Here is a 10,603-nt window from a genome sequence, read left to right on the forward strand (position 1 = left end):
CATTTTGTTTTTGTGCTTGATACATAAATCACAAATCTACGCCCATCGCTTTAGGGTGCCTTCTGTGTGATGAGAATTGTGGTAGGCATCTGATCCAGGAGTTTCATGTGTTGCTAGTTCTGTACTTACTATGGTATATATTGCTGCATATGAATGTATACTTCCAGCCCCCAAAACTGTTAAGATATAGTTTCTGAAGCTTTTGCTGGATTACCAATTGCTATTTGTCTTTAAAAGTTTGTTTTGTGCTCTTGAGGAAAATTCTGTAGTGATTTATTGGTCAATTTAGCTGATTAATATATCACCCTTCCTCCAAGGAACTCTTGTACATGGCCCTTCACAACAATCCTGTGGGGTTGCTTAGGCTGAGACATAATGACTGGCCCAAGGTCATCCAATAAGCTTCACAGCTGAGTGGGGATTTGAACCCAAGTCTTTCCAGTCCCAGTCTAACAAGTGCTACATCATATTGCCTCTCAAACCTTTCAAAGATTTAAAGCTCTACTTTTTTGCAGAATTTCCATGGATTTTTGCCATGATAACCTTCTGGGCCAATTGACCGAGTTGGGAGCTGGAGTCACTGTTTTACGGTGGTTCCGCTCCTACTTGGAGGGTCGGTCCCAGATGGTGGTGCTGGGGGATGCCTGTTTGACACCCTGGCCCTTGAAGTGCGGGGTGCCACAGGGCTCAATTCTGTCCCCCATGCTATTTAACATCTGCATGAAACCGCTGGGAGAGGTCATCCAGGGCTTTGGCGTGGGGTGCCATCAATATGCCGATGACACCCAGCTCTATCTCTTCTTTTCTCCAGACTCCAGGGTGGCGGTTGAGGGCCTGGAGCGCTGTCTGGAGGCAGTGAGGATCTGGATGCGGGCTAACAAGCTGAAATTAAATCCGGATAAGACAGAGGCTCTCCTGGTTCGGAAATCCCCGATGCAGGTGCTGGACTATCGGCTTGCGCTGAATGGGGTTGCACTCCCTCTGAAGGAGCAGGTCCGCAGCTTGGGGGTCCACCTGGACTCGCAGCTGCTCCTGGATTCCCAGGTGGCGGCTGTGGCTAGGGGGGCCTTCGCTCAGCTTCAGCTGGTGTGCCAGCTGCGGCCGTACTTGGATCGTGCAGACCTGACCACGGTGAGCCATGCCTCGGTGACATCGAGGTTAGATTACTGTAACACGCTCTATGTGGGGCTGCCCTTGAAGACGGTTCGGAAACTGCAACTAGTGCAGAATGCGGCGGCCCGTGTGGTTACTGGAGGTAGGCGGTTCGACTCTGTCGGTCTGTTTCTCCAGCGGCTGCATTGGCTGCCCATTCGTTTCCGGGCCCAATTCAAGGTGCTGGTATTGACCTTCAAAGCCCTATACTGCTCTGGGCCAGGGTATCTTAGAGATCGCCTACTCCCATACAATCCGGCTCGTCCTCTTAGGTCATCAGAGAAGGCCTTTTTACAAGTGCCGCCACCTAGGGAGGTACGTGGGGCAGCGGCAAGAAATAGGGCCTTCTCAGTAGTGGCACCAACGCTATGGAACTCCCTTCCCCTTGACTTAAGAATGGCTCCCTCTCTTGAGACCTTTCGGCGAGGCCTGAAGACCCTTCTGTTTACACAAGCCTTCTGAGTTCTTGGCCTTTTTAACATCTTTTTAACATCTTTTAATATTTTTTTACAGGCCTGATTCTTTTATGACTTGCTGCTGCTCTATGCTCTTTTTACCTATTTTTATTCTGACTACTGTTTTTTATGATATGTGTTAATATGTTTTTATCTGTTTTAAATTATGTTTTTAATCTGTTGTAAGCCGCCTTGAGTCCCTTCGGGGAGAAAGGCGGGGTAAAAAATAAAGTTATTATTATTATTATTATTATTATTTTGTGGAGTTCCTTCCTTCCTTCCTTCCTTCCTTCCTTCCTTCCTTCCTTCCTTCCTTCCTTCCTTCCTTCCTAATGTTTGAACAGAACTATGTCAGACTATGAAAGCGGAGTTTTTGAGGAGAAAAGCTCTTGCTATTTTGCCTATTCTGCCTAATCTTTTTCACGCCCCCCAAGCAATCATGATGTCCATCTGCCCCTAGTATGGCAGGGCCAGCCCAATATTGCCTGGCACCTGAGGTGGCATACCAAATGCGTCCTCCCATCTGGGGGATGTGCCAGCCTCACTCACTGGGTTGGAAAAACAGAGGGAAACAGAGTGGAAGAGATAGAGCCTTTCTTGTCTCTTCCTATTCCGATATAGAGGAGGAGGCAAGTGGGTGGATGAAGGTGGGTGCTCTTCACCAGTCTACTATCTGAGGCAGCCACCAGGGCTAGCCTAGCCGTGAGGCTGAAGAAAGGAGTCAAGGCATTCCATGACATTCAGGCAAAGAGATAGAGTTGTGCTTGCATATGTATGTTATTGCAGAAAGGAGATGCTTACATTTTACAGGATCTTTTTTACAAGTACTTTTTATAGGACTCCCCGCCCCCCCCCGCATTTTACAGAATGTGTGTTGGCAGCCGTTCCCTTCACCATTGTTAAACGCTTGGGGGGACAACGACTACTCTTAGCCAATATGATTAGGCATATAGAAGGCTGCTATGAAATAATAATGGATGACTGAAGGTAGATATTTTCAAGTTCATTCTAAGTTACCCACCCCCTTTTGAATACTTTGCTCTACTTACTATTATAATGCCTGCAAAGCATTTTGTTTTGTTATTTACAGGATCACTTAAGGAGGCATAAGGGTGATTGCTTGAGCATGACAAAATCCTACTTGAGCCAGGGGAAATCTTGAGGGAGCTGGGCTGTGCAAGATGGGTGGGTGAAGTTCGGAGCACTACTGTACTTTCAGGGGACAGGATCAGCTGTCGTAGACTTCTAAAAAAAAATCTGCTGCTCTTGTTTTAAAAAAGGTCTCATTCTTTTGTGGAAGATGTCATGTGGCAAATAAAAAGCCAGTTCTCCTCTCCCCAAATACTAAGGAGGGAAAAGCGGTATTTCAGGTGGGGTGACACCTGACAGCCCTGACTCCAGGAAAAAATAAAATCAGTGCCAGTGTTCCTTGTTCTAGCAGTATTTCTCCTTTCATTTTACTGTCCTTGTGTGTGAGTCTGTTGTCATTTGGCGAGCTGGTAGTTTATGACAGGAACTAGGTGATGCACTACATCTTGCTTAAGCACTGGGACTATTATAGAGATGAAGGGCTTGAATTGTTACACAGACACATAGTCAAGAGAAGTGAGGGTGCAGTGTGGCAGACTTCTAATGCAGGAGGAGCGGCAGAAGCACTTAGGAGCTGCACTTGTGACTTTTTTTTCAAAGGACCAAAAGCTAAAAAGATGTGTCAGGCTCAGCAGGAAGCAAACTGAGAAATTTGTCCAGGGGGCATAAGCACCAGTTTGTTTGCCTCCCAGTGCAAATGCATGATAAATAGTGGAGGGAGTGCTGTTGGATAGATGGGGAAGATAGATGGATAAAAGGAGGGGAGAAGGCAAGATTGGATTGTACCCTCCAAAGGGAGGGGAGTGAGGTCTTGTTTACTGCATTTCATTGGATGGGGAAACCCAAGAGACACAGACTTCCCTGCTTGTTGTGAGAAGAAGAGATTCTCCTGGTAAACGTGAATGCCCACAGTGCTCAATAGGATTTCTTGCCAGGTAAATTGTAGGCTTGCAGTCAGAGAACGCATTAAAATTGGATTTTTTTTGTTGTATAGTCTAATGGGGTGCTACTCTGGGAGATGGCTATAGGGATCATGGCAGCTCTTGCTCTTGTCCTTCAGAAGCTACAACTGTACACACCCTCACATACAATACACACACACAGACAGAGTGCTACATCCTAATGTCACAGAACCACTGACAAGGAGTTCTGTTAATACCTGTTATAAAAAGGAATAGTACAGCACTTTACAGAATAACATATCAAAACATGTTCATTTAAAGAACACTTGAACCTGGAAGATATGGAATGGCAATTCATTATTGATTCTCACAGTGTTTCTCTGAGTACACATCATTATGATTATATCTCTGATGACAAAAAGTAATGTGTACCATCTGGTCCTACAGCAGTTGTGTGGAACTGATGGCTTGCCAATCTAGCAAATGCTTTAGAATTTGATTGGTAATGGTGCTTCCAGTTCCTGTTATCAGAATGTGTGAGAGAGTGTGTGGCGATTTAGGCTTTTGCTCTCATCTTTTCAACTTGGTTTTTCCACCTGTTTGGAAAATTTCGATTCCATCTGAAACAACTTACAAAAATTAAAAACAAAGAAACATGAAGTCTATTAAATCAGATGCACCACACAAAAACAATGTAAGAGCAAGTTAAAACAACCAAAAAGGCAACGAAAAAGGAGTTCATCTGTCACTGAAGAAAAAACAAAAACAAATTATGTTTCCAGGTGATCCTTCTTAGGGAGAGCATTCAAAGGTGAGGTGCCATCACAGAGAAAGCTGCTTTTTATTTTATCTTAACTGAGCTCTGGGTCATATAAATCAAAAGATGTGTGGTCTTCCCACAAATGCCCATGGCATAGTAAAAGTCGGACATTACAGGCGTTCGCTCAGGCACATTTTGCAATTATAAAGCTAATACATCTATTTTTCTGGAATTTTCATACAAGTTCACTCAATGAATTAGCATTCAGTTGTGATCCTGCAGTGCAAATGTCAGTATTACAGTAGGTCTTGTGCTGGTGAAGGACTGCTCTGTCTATTCCTATGTTTTAGTATTTGACTTGTGCTTATGACCAAAAGGAAGATGCTGAAGTTGCAGTATAGCTGCAGCTTTCTGATGTGTAGAAAATCCCTGAGATCAAGTTCCAGAAGCTAATCCAAATTCACTTGCATCACAATTTCTGTTACTGAATTACGACTGCAGGCTTAGAGAAGCTAAACCTCATTTAAAGAAAGGGTTGAGCTACTTATCAATAGTTTGCATGCTGGTCTGCTGAAAATAGCTTACTGCAACTCAGTGGGGAACTGAAGCTGATTTAGACCATTTCTGACATAAGAACTCAAACTTCGCCATGGTAGATCACACTGAAGGTTCACCTAATCTAGCATACTATTTCCAGCAGTGGCCAGCCAGATGCCTCCAGGAACTTTGTAGGAGGGCATTAAGGTAACAGATATCCCCAGTTGTATGACCTGCACTCCCTATGGAAATCTGTGGTGACCAACAGTTAAATAATGCCATCCCAGAGGAACAAACATTCTTTCTAGAATGAATGCAATACAAAATATGCATGAACAGTACTTTTGCTGAAATTCTTATACTTAGAGCTAACTTGAACAATATGTAATTTTAGAAAAATGACTTCTAAATTCAAGTTTAAGGTCTGAGAGCCCAATACTGAGCTGCCCAGGGTGCGCAGCTGCGACGGCACTGAAAATGGCTGCTGCCACATCCTGCGCACCCAAGGCAGCTGTGGGTGGCACTTCAGGGGAAGGGGACTTTTGTCCCCTTCCCTCAGGTATAGCCCCACAGTAAGGTAAAAGCCTTCATGTCAGGCCGGAAGTCCAACACAGAGGCTCAGAATCTGGTGAAGAGTCACTCCACCGTTCCTGCCTCCCTCCCTCCCCCAGCACACCTCCCCCACCCTCTCTCTGCCCTCTACCCGCCTCCCCCCTCCCCAGAACACTTCCTCCCCACCGCCCCCCCATGCCCCTGCTTTCCTCTCTGTTGCTCGGCAGTCCATGTGACCGCCAAGCGGCGGAGGCCAGGTGCCCACCCGGCGTTAGCCCAGTGCCAGCTAGCACCGGTCTAGCACAGGCACTTGCCCAGTGCCAGCCAGCGCTGGGCTAGCACGGGCGCTCGTCCAGCATTAGGGCTCGCAAACATGCCTTACAGCGTGTTTGCAACAGTGCGCACCGGCTGTAAGCCAGCGCGCAGAGCTGAGGATTGGACTCTGATTATTTTATTACATTCAACACACTTGAAATTAGGTTATGCATGACTGTTGATCTGTATGTGCATAGTTATTCACATGTTATGGTCAATGAACACACATAAGTATATGCAATCTGTGCTCTGCATTTTTTGAGGATTTCAGTTCCTGTGTTGCCTTGCAAATAAACCCGTATAATATATCACAGAAAAACACATGCATGTACACAGTGGCATTGCTAGGGGTGCCAGCCACACCGGGTGACACGCACTAGTGACCAAAATAGCTAAAATCACAGTTTGTAGGAACAATACCATCATTTTATATACCATCTGATGCGTAATTTATAGCAGAATGCAATGAAAAAACCACATTGAAATATTCTATCAAAAGGCATAGCCAAAAAACTAGCAGGGTGGGGCAATGGTACATCACCATGCCCACCACCTGTGTCATTGCTCCACCCACTGCATGGGAGTGACATGCTGGCCTCCCACACTGGGTGATGCAAACCCTAGTAGTGCCACTGCATGAACAGAGGTGCAATGTTATGTGTGAACTTAAACATAACATGTAGAAGGGATGGCTCAGAGGATGATGCGAGTTGAAAGTCAGTGTCCCTGTATTTAGTACGAAATACAGTATCCCTGTATTTAGCCTTTACTGTATTTAGTACTAAATAAATTTCAACTGTGTCCCAAAGTCACGAGCAAGCTTTTGAGTTATACAGAAGAATTCTTGTTAGTCAGGATGGTAAGCAAAACAAAAGAGAGTGATAGATAATTCGGGAATGACAGAAAAAGCACCAGAGTTTACAATAATCAGAAGATGGCCTATGGGAGAGATAACCTGTACAATACAGATTTAGGACCCAATCCTATCCAGCACTGATGTAGCTGGGGGGGGGGGAGGGACAGTCATGGAAACCTCAATGTAACAGAATGTTTGTTCTTTTACTTTGCTGCTGCATTGCAGCTGGAAAGTTGGATAGGATTGGGCCCTTAATTAGATTGCTAGTTGCAAAACTGAAGCCATGGACCATATACATAATAATAGGAACAATTAAGAGGACAGTGATAATTACTCCACCAATTCACTATATTTCAGATAGGGAATTTTATAAAATGATGAATTCATTGGGAAAGTGAATACCTGTTTGATGTTTCAAAAAGAGACTACAGCTATAATTCTGTTGACGTTTGTGAAACAATGCCAAATTCTGCCAGAGCATGGTTGGCAACCTTCAGTCTCGAAAGACTATGGTATAAGCCTACAGCACCCGGTATTCCCTGGTGGTCTCCCATCCAAGTACTAACCAGGCCTGACCCTGCTTAGCTTCCAAGATCAGACAAGATTGGGCATGTGCAGGGTAACAGTTGCATAAAAGTTTATGAATGACTGCCTCCCACCCCTCCACTCTCAGTAAAGGATGGTCATTTTAAATGACCAACAGATGGCAGTATCATACTCCTTTTTCTAGAATTTCTCTATTGGACATATACTGCATCAATAGCTGTGTTAGAAGAACTCTTTGCTCTGTATCTCCTCTCAATCTTTTGCAGCAGCTAAATGTTTTTATTTAATAAATATTAAACGTGTGCACTCTTGATTCTTTAAATTATATATTAAAAGCCTCCAAATTACTAAGGGCTTTACAGCATAAACCAGTCCTCTGCCATTTTCACACATGATCACACATGAAAAGTGACTTTCAGCTTCTCTTTGCTGTCTTCATCCATGTGTGAATGTGGTTAACATGGGATAGAAACCCAGAGAGAACCATTTTTTTTTAGATGAATGAGCATTTCTAGCCAATGAAAGTGTTGCATTGAATGTGCAGGTGCAGGAAATACACAAAGCAGTTAAACTAGCCTTAATTTGGCTTTCTGTATTGTTGCTTTTCTTGTTCACAGGTACACCTGTTGATTGTTTCCAGTGTATATAATGAATTGTTAAAATATCTGTCCACCTCCAAGTGAGCCTACTGAATACAAAGGTTTGCTCTAGTGTGCTAAATACTAGTTTTGACCATGTGAGGACTCACTTCAGCATATTCCGCTGCACAATTAATGTGGGAAAACCATCTTGTGATACCTTTGCTATATCCAGACATAATGTGAGAATTGATTAAATACTAAGGACTTTTGCTCCAGTCCAGAAAGGCTAGTCCACATGCAAGAGCAGGTTTTCATACAAATTATCTTGGTACTTGAAGTGCATAAAAAGATTGCGTGTGGGGTAAAAAAAAAAAATTCAATCCATGATGTGGGCTGCACAGATGGTTATATTTTGGTAAACATGTACATCTTAACAAACTAGTAGTGAAATCCCCTTCTTTATAGTGTGAATCAACTGTGTGTTAGTGGGAAAACTAAACGAAGGCACCATTTTTCTGCTCCTTGTTCAGTAGATGATTGGCTACATCAGAGCTAACCTACAGAAGCTCATATACAGGTGCACATGCAATGCACCTTGCACAGACCACTGTGTTGCATAAATGTGTATAAGCACCCTGATTGTTAAATCAGGCTCAGTTCAGCTCAAGTGTTTTTCATCATGATTTCCATGCAGTGATTGAAACTCTAAGGTATTTTCACTTGTGAGTAGGGTCTGCCAGTCAATTTATTGCTCTAGATGTCTCCTATTGGAATTAAATTATATTTTCTTGTTTTTATTGCCTTTCTTGCTCATAAATCCATGGTCTTAGTGATATTGTGCATTGTCTATCACTGTTGCTCACCCTTTTATTGCAGGTTGGAGACGATTATTATTTTTGTTTTACAGGATTTCTGACAGAGCCTTAACTTGTGTAGGCCTGTACCTTTATAATTTATCTATTTGCCATAAAACCCCTGTACTTAATAAGCTTGTTACATGCTGACAGTCTTATTGCCAGCTCTCTGATGATGCATTTTACTGCAGCTATGTTTGTTTCTGGACACGTATTTTATTTTCTGAGAATATGTAAAGTTCCTGTAGTACTAATGGGGTGTGTATGTATTCTGCATGGATTTATAGCTGGAAGGCCCTGGCTGGATCCAAGAAAGTTCAGTAGTCAGAGCTCTGGTGGCTCTGATAGAGTCACAAAGCTCCTACATCTGTGTTACCAAGTCTATCAGATGCTCTTCTTGTATGCTACGATCTAATTACTTATTAGCACAGATCTTTCTTTTTATATAGGTTATAAAGGCAGGGAACATCTGTGGAAGAGTGAGTGGTGGATCTGTCAATAAACATAGAATAAACTTCAAGTACTAGAATTAGAAGGCACAATTGAAGCAATCCTTGGCGTAAAATGTAATTGCGGATGGTAACAGTTGTGCCGCAATGTCATTAACTTGAGCAAACACTGTGATTTGAAGACTGAAGCTATTCCTAGGTTTATTATCAAGCTGGGCAGAGATAGAAACTATTGCAGTTATTACCTGCACATACAGAACACCAGATTGGGAGAATGCATTTTCCTTCTCTTTCCCATTTTATTTCCACAATCTTCATTTTGGATTCCGGGGATTTGGCTGGTGAGATGCAGGAAATAGCAGACAATTTGAATTGTTTGCATTTGTGTTTCTACAGAATATATGACAAAGTGGGAAGGGTAGTGTGCTGCTGGTATTATGTGAGGAGTGGATACCATCTGCCCCTTTTGTGAATGCAATGTGCACTCTGTTTAGGGGTGGGGGTGAGAGTTTCTTCACATAAATCCATACTCAAAATGTAGGTAAACTGGCACAAACATTTTTGAATGAGTGCATAACAAGAGTGCATACATCTTGTTAAATATGGTGGCTTTCAATTAGCATCATCCTCTGAGCCATCCCTTCTACTGGGCTATTCACACATAACATTGCACCTCTCTGTACATGCAGTGGCACTACTAGGGTTTGCATCACCCAGTGTTGGAGGCCAGCATGTTACCCCATGGTGGACCTCCTCCCATGCAGTGGGTGGGGCAATGAGCTTGAGAACAAGTGTATAAAAAGCAGAGAATCCGTCATTTATTTACTTACTTAGTAAAGAGTATAGATATACTGAACACTACTTGTGGCAAGTCCTACCTATCTAAGATTCACCTCCACAGTTAGCAAAAGAATTATAATCCAGTTGACTCTGAGGAAGATTGCAAATCAACATCCATCCATCCATTAAGCTGTGATGGAGTCAAATGTTTGTTAAACTGCTGCTGTGGTACCCCAAAGGGTTTACAACTTACATTAGGCATTGAAGATAGAGATGGGAAGAGCAATCAGGCATTGACAATGGTCATGAGGAGTGGTGAAGTAACAGAGGGAAGAGGAAGAGCTAAGGGGAGCATAAGAAGATTGACATGAGCCTTTATTAAAGAAGTAAGTCTTGAAAAGGGGCCTGGATTTAGGAGACAGAAGGGAGAGATGGTGCTGCTAAACTACCCGAGACCAGCAACTGTTGCTTCAGGCTTATGGAATTGATTGGCAGAAGGCATAGCATGTGTGGGCAGAGAGCCAGATTTCATAGAAGTACCTGCACTGTACAACCCCAGTACTATCAGTGAAAGAAGTCATTGAATGGGCTTCAAACATGTGATTCCATCTTATTTTGGCATTCTGATACTATGAAGGACAAGTCCAAAAACATATGTAATGTGAGGAAGCTGAGTAAGTCTTAAAGTACTTAATAATCCTAACCTTTTAAGTTGGACCAGTGCGGGGACAGCTCAGAGTGTCTACTCAGTGTGGCTACTCCTGAACTGATGTGG

General features: G+C 43.2%; 1 pseudogene; it reads right to left on the reverse strand.

Annotated features, from left to right (window-relative positions):
• Positions 1-7,135: 7,135 nt before the first annotated feature.
• LOC136646596 (5S ribosomal RNA) lies at positions 7,136-7,252 on the reverse strand (annotated as a pseudogene).
• Positions 7,253-10,603: the final 3,351 nt, after the last annotated feature.

Source organism: Tiliqua scincoides, chromosome 3, assembly GCF_035046505.1.
Source record: "Tiliqua scincoides isolate rTilSci1 chromosome 3, rTilSci1.hap2, whole genome shotgun sequence".
Lineage (NCBI taxonomy): Eukaryota > Metazoa > Chordata > Lepidosauria > Squamata > Scincidae > Tiliqua > Tiliqua scincoides.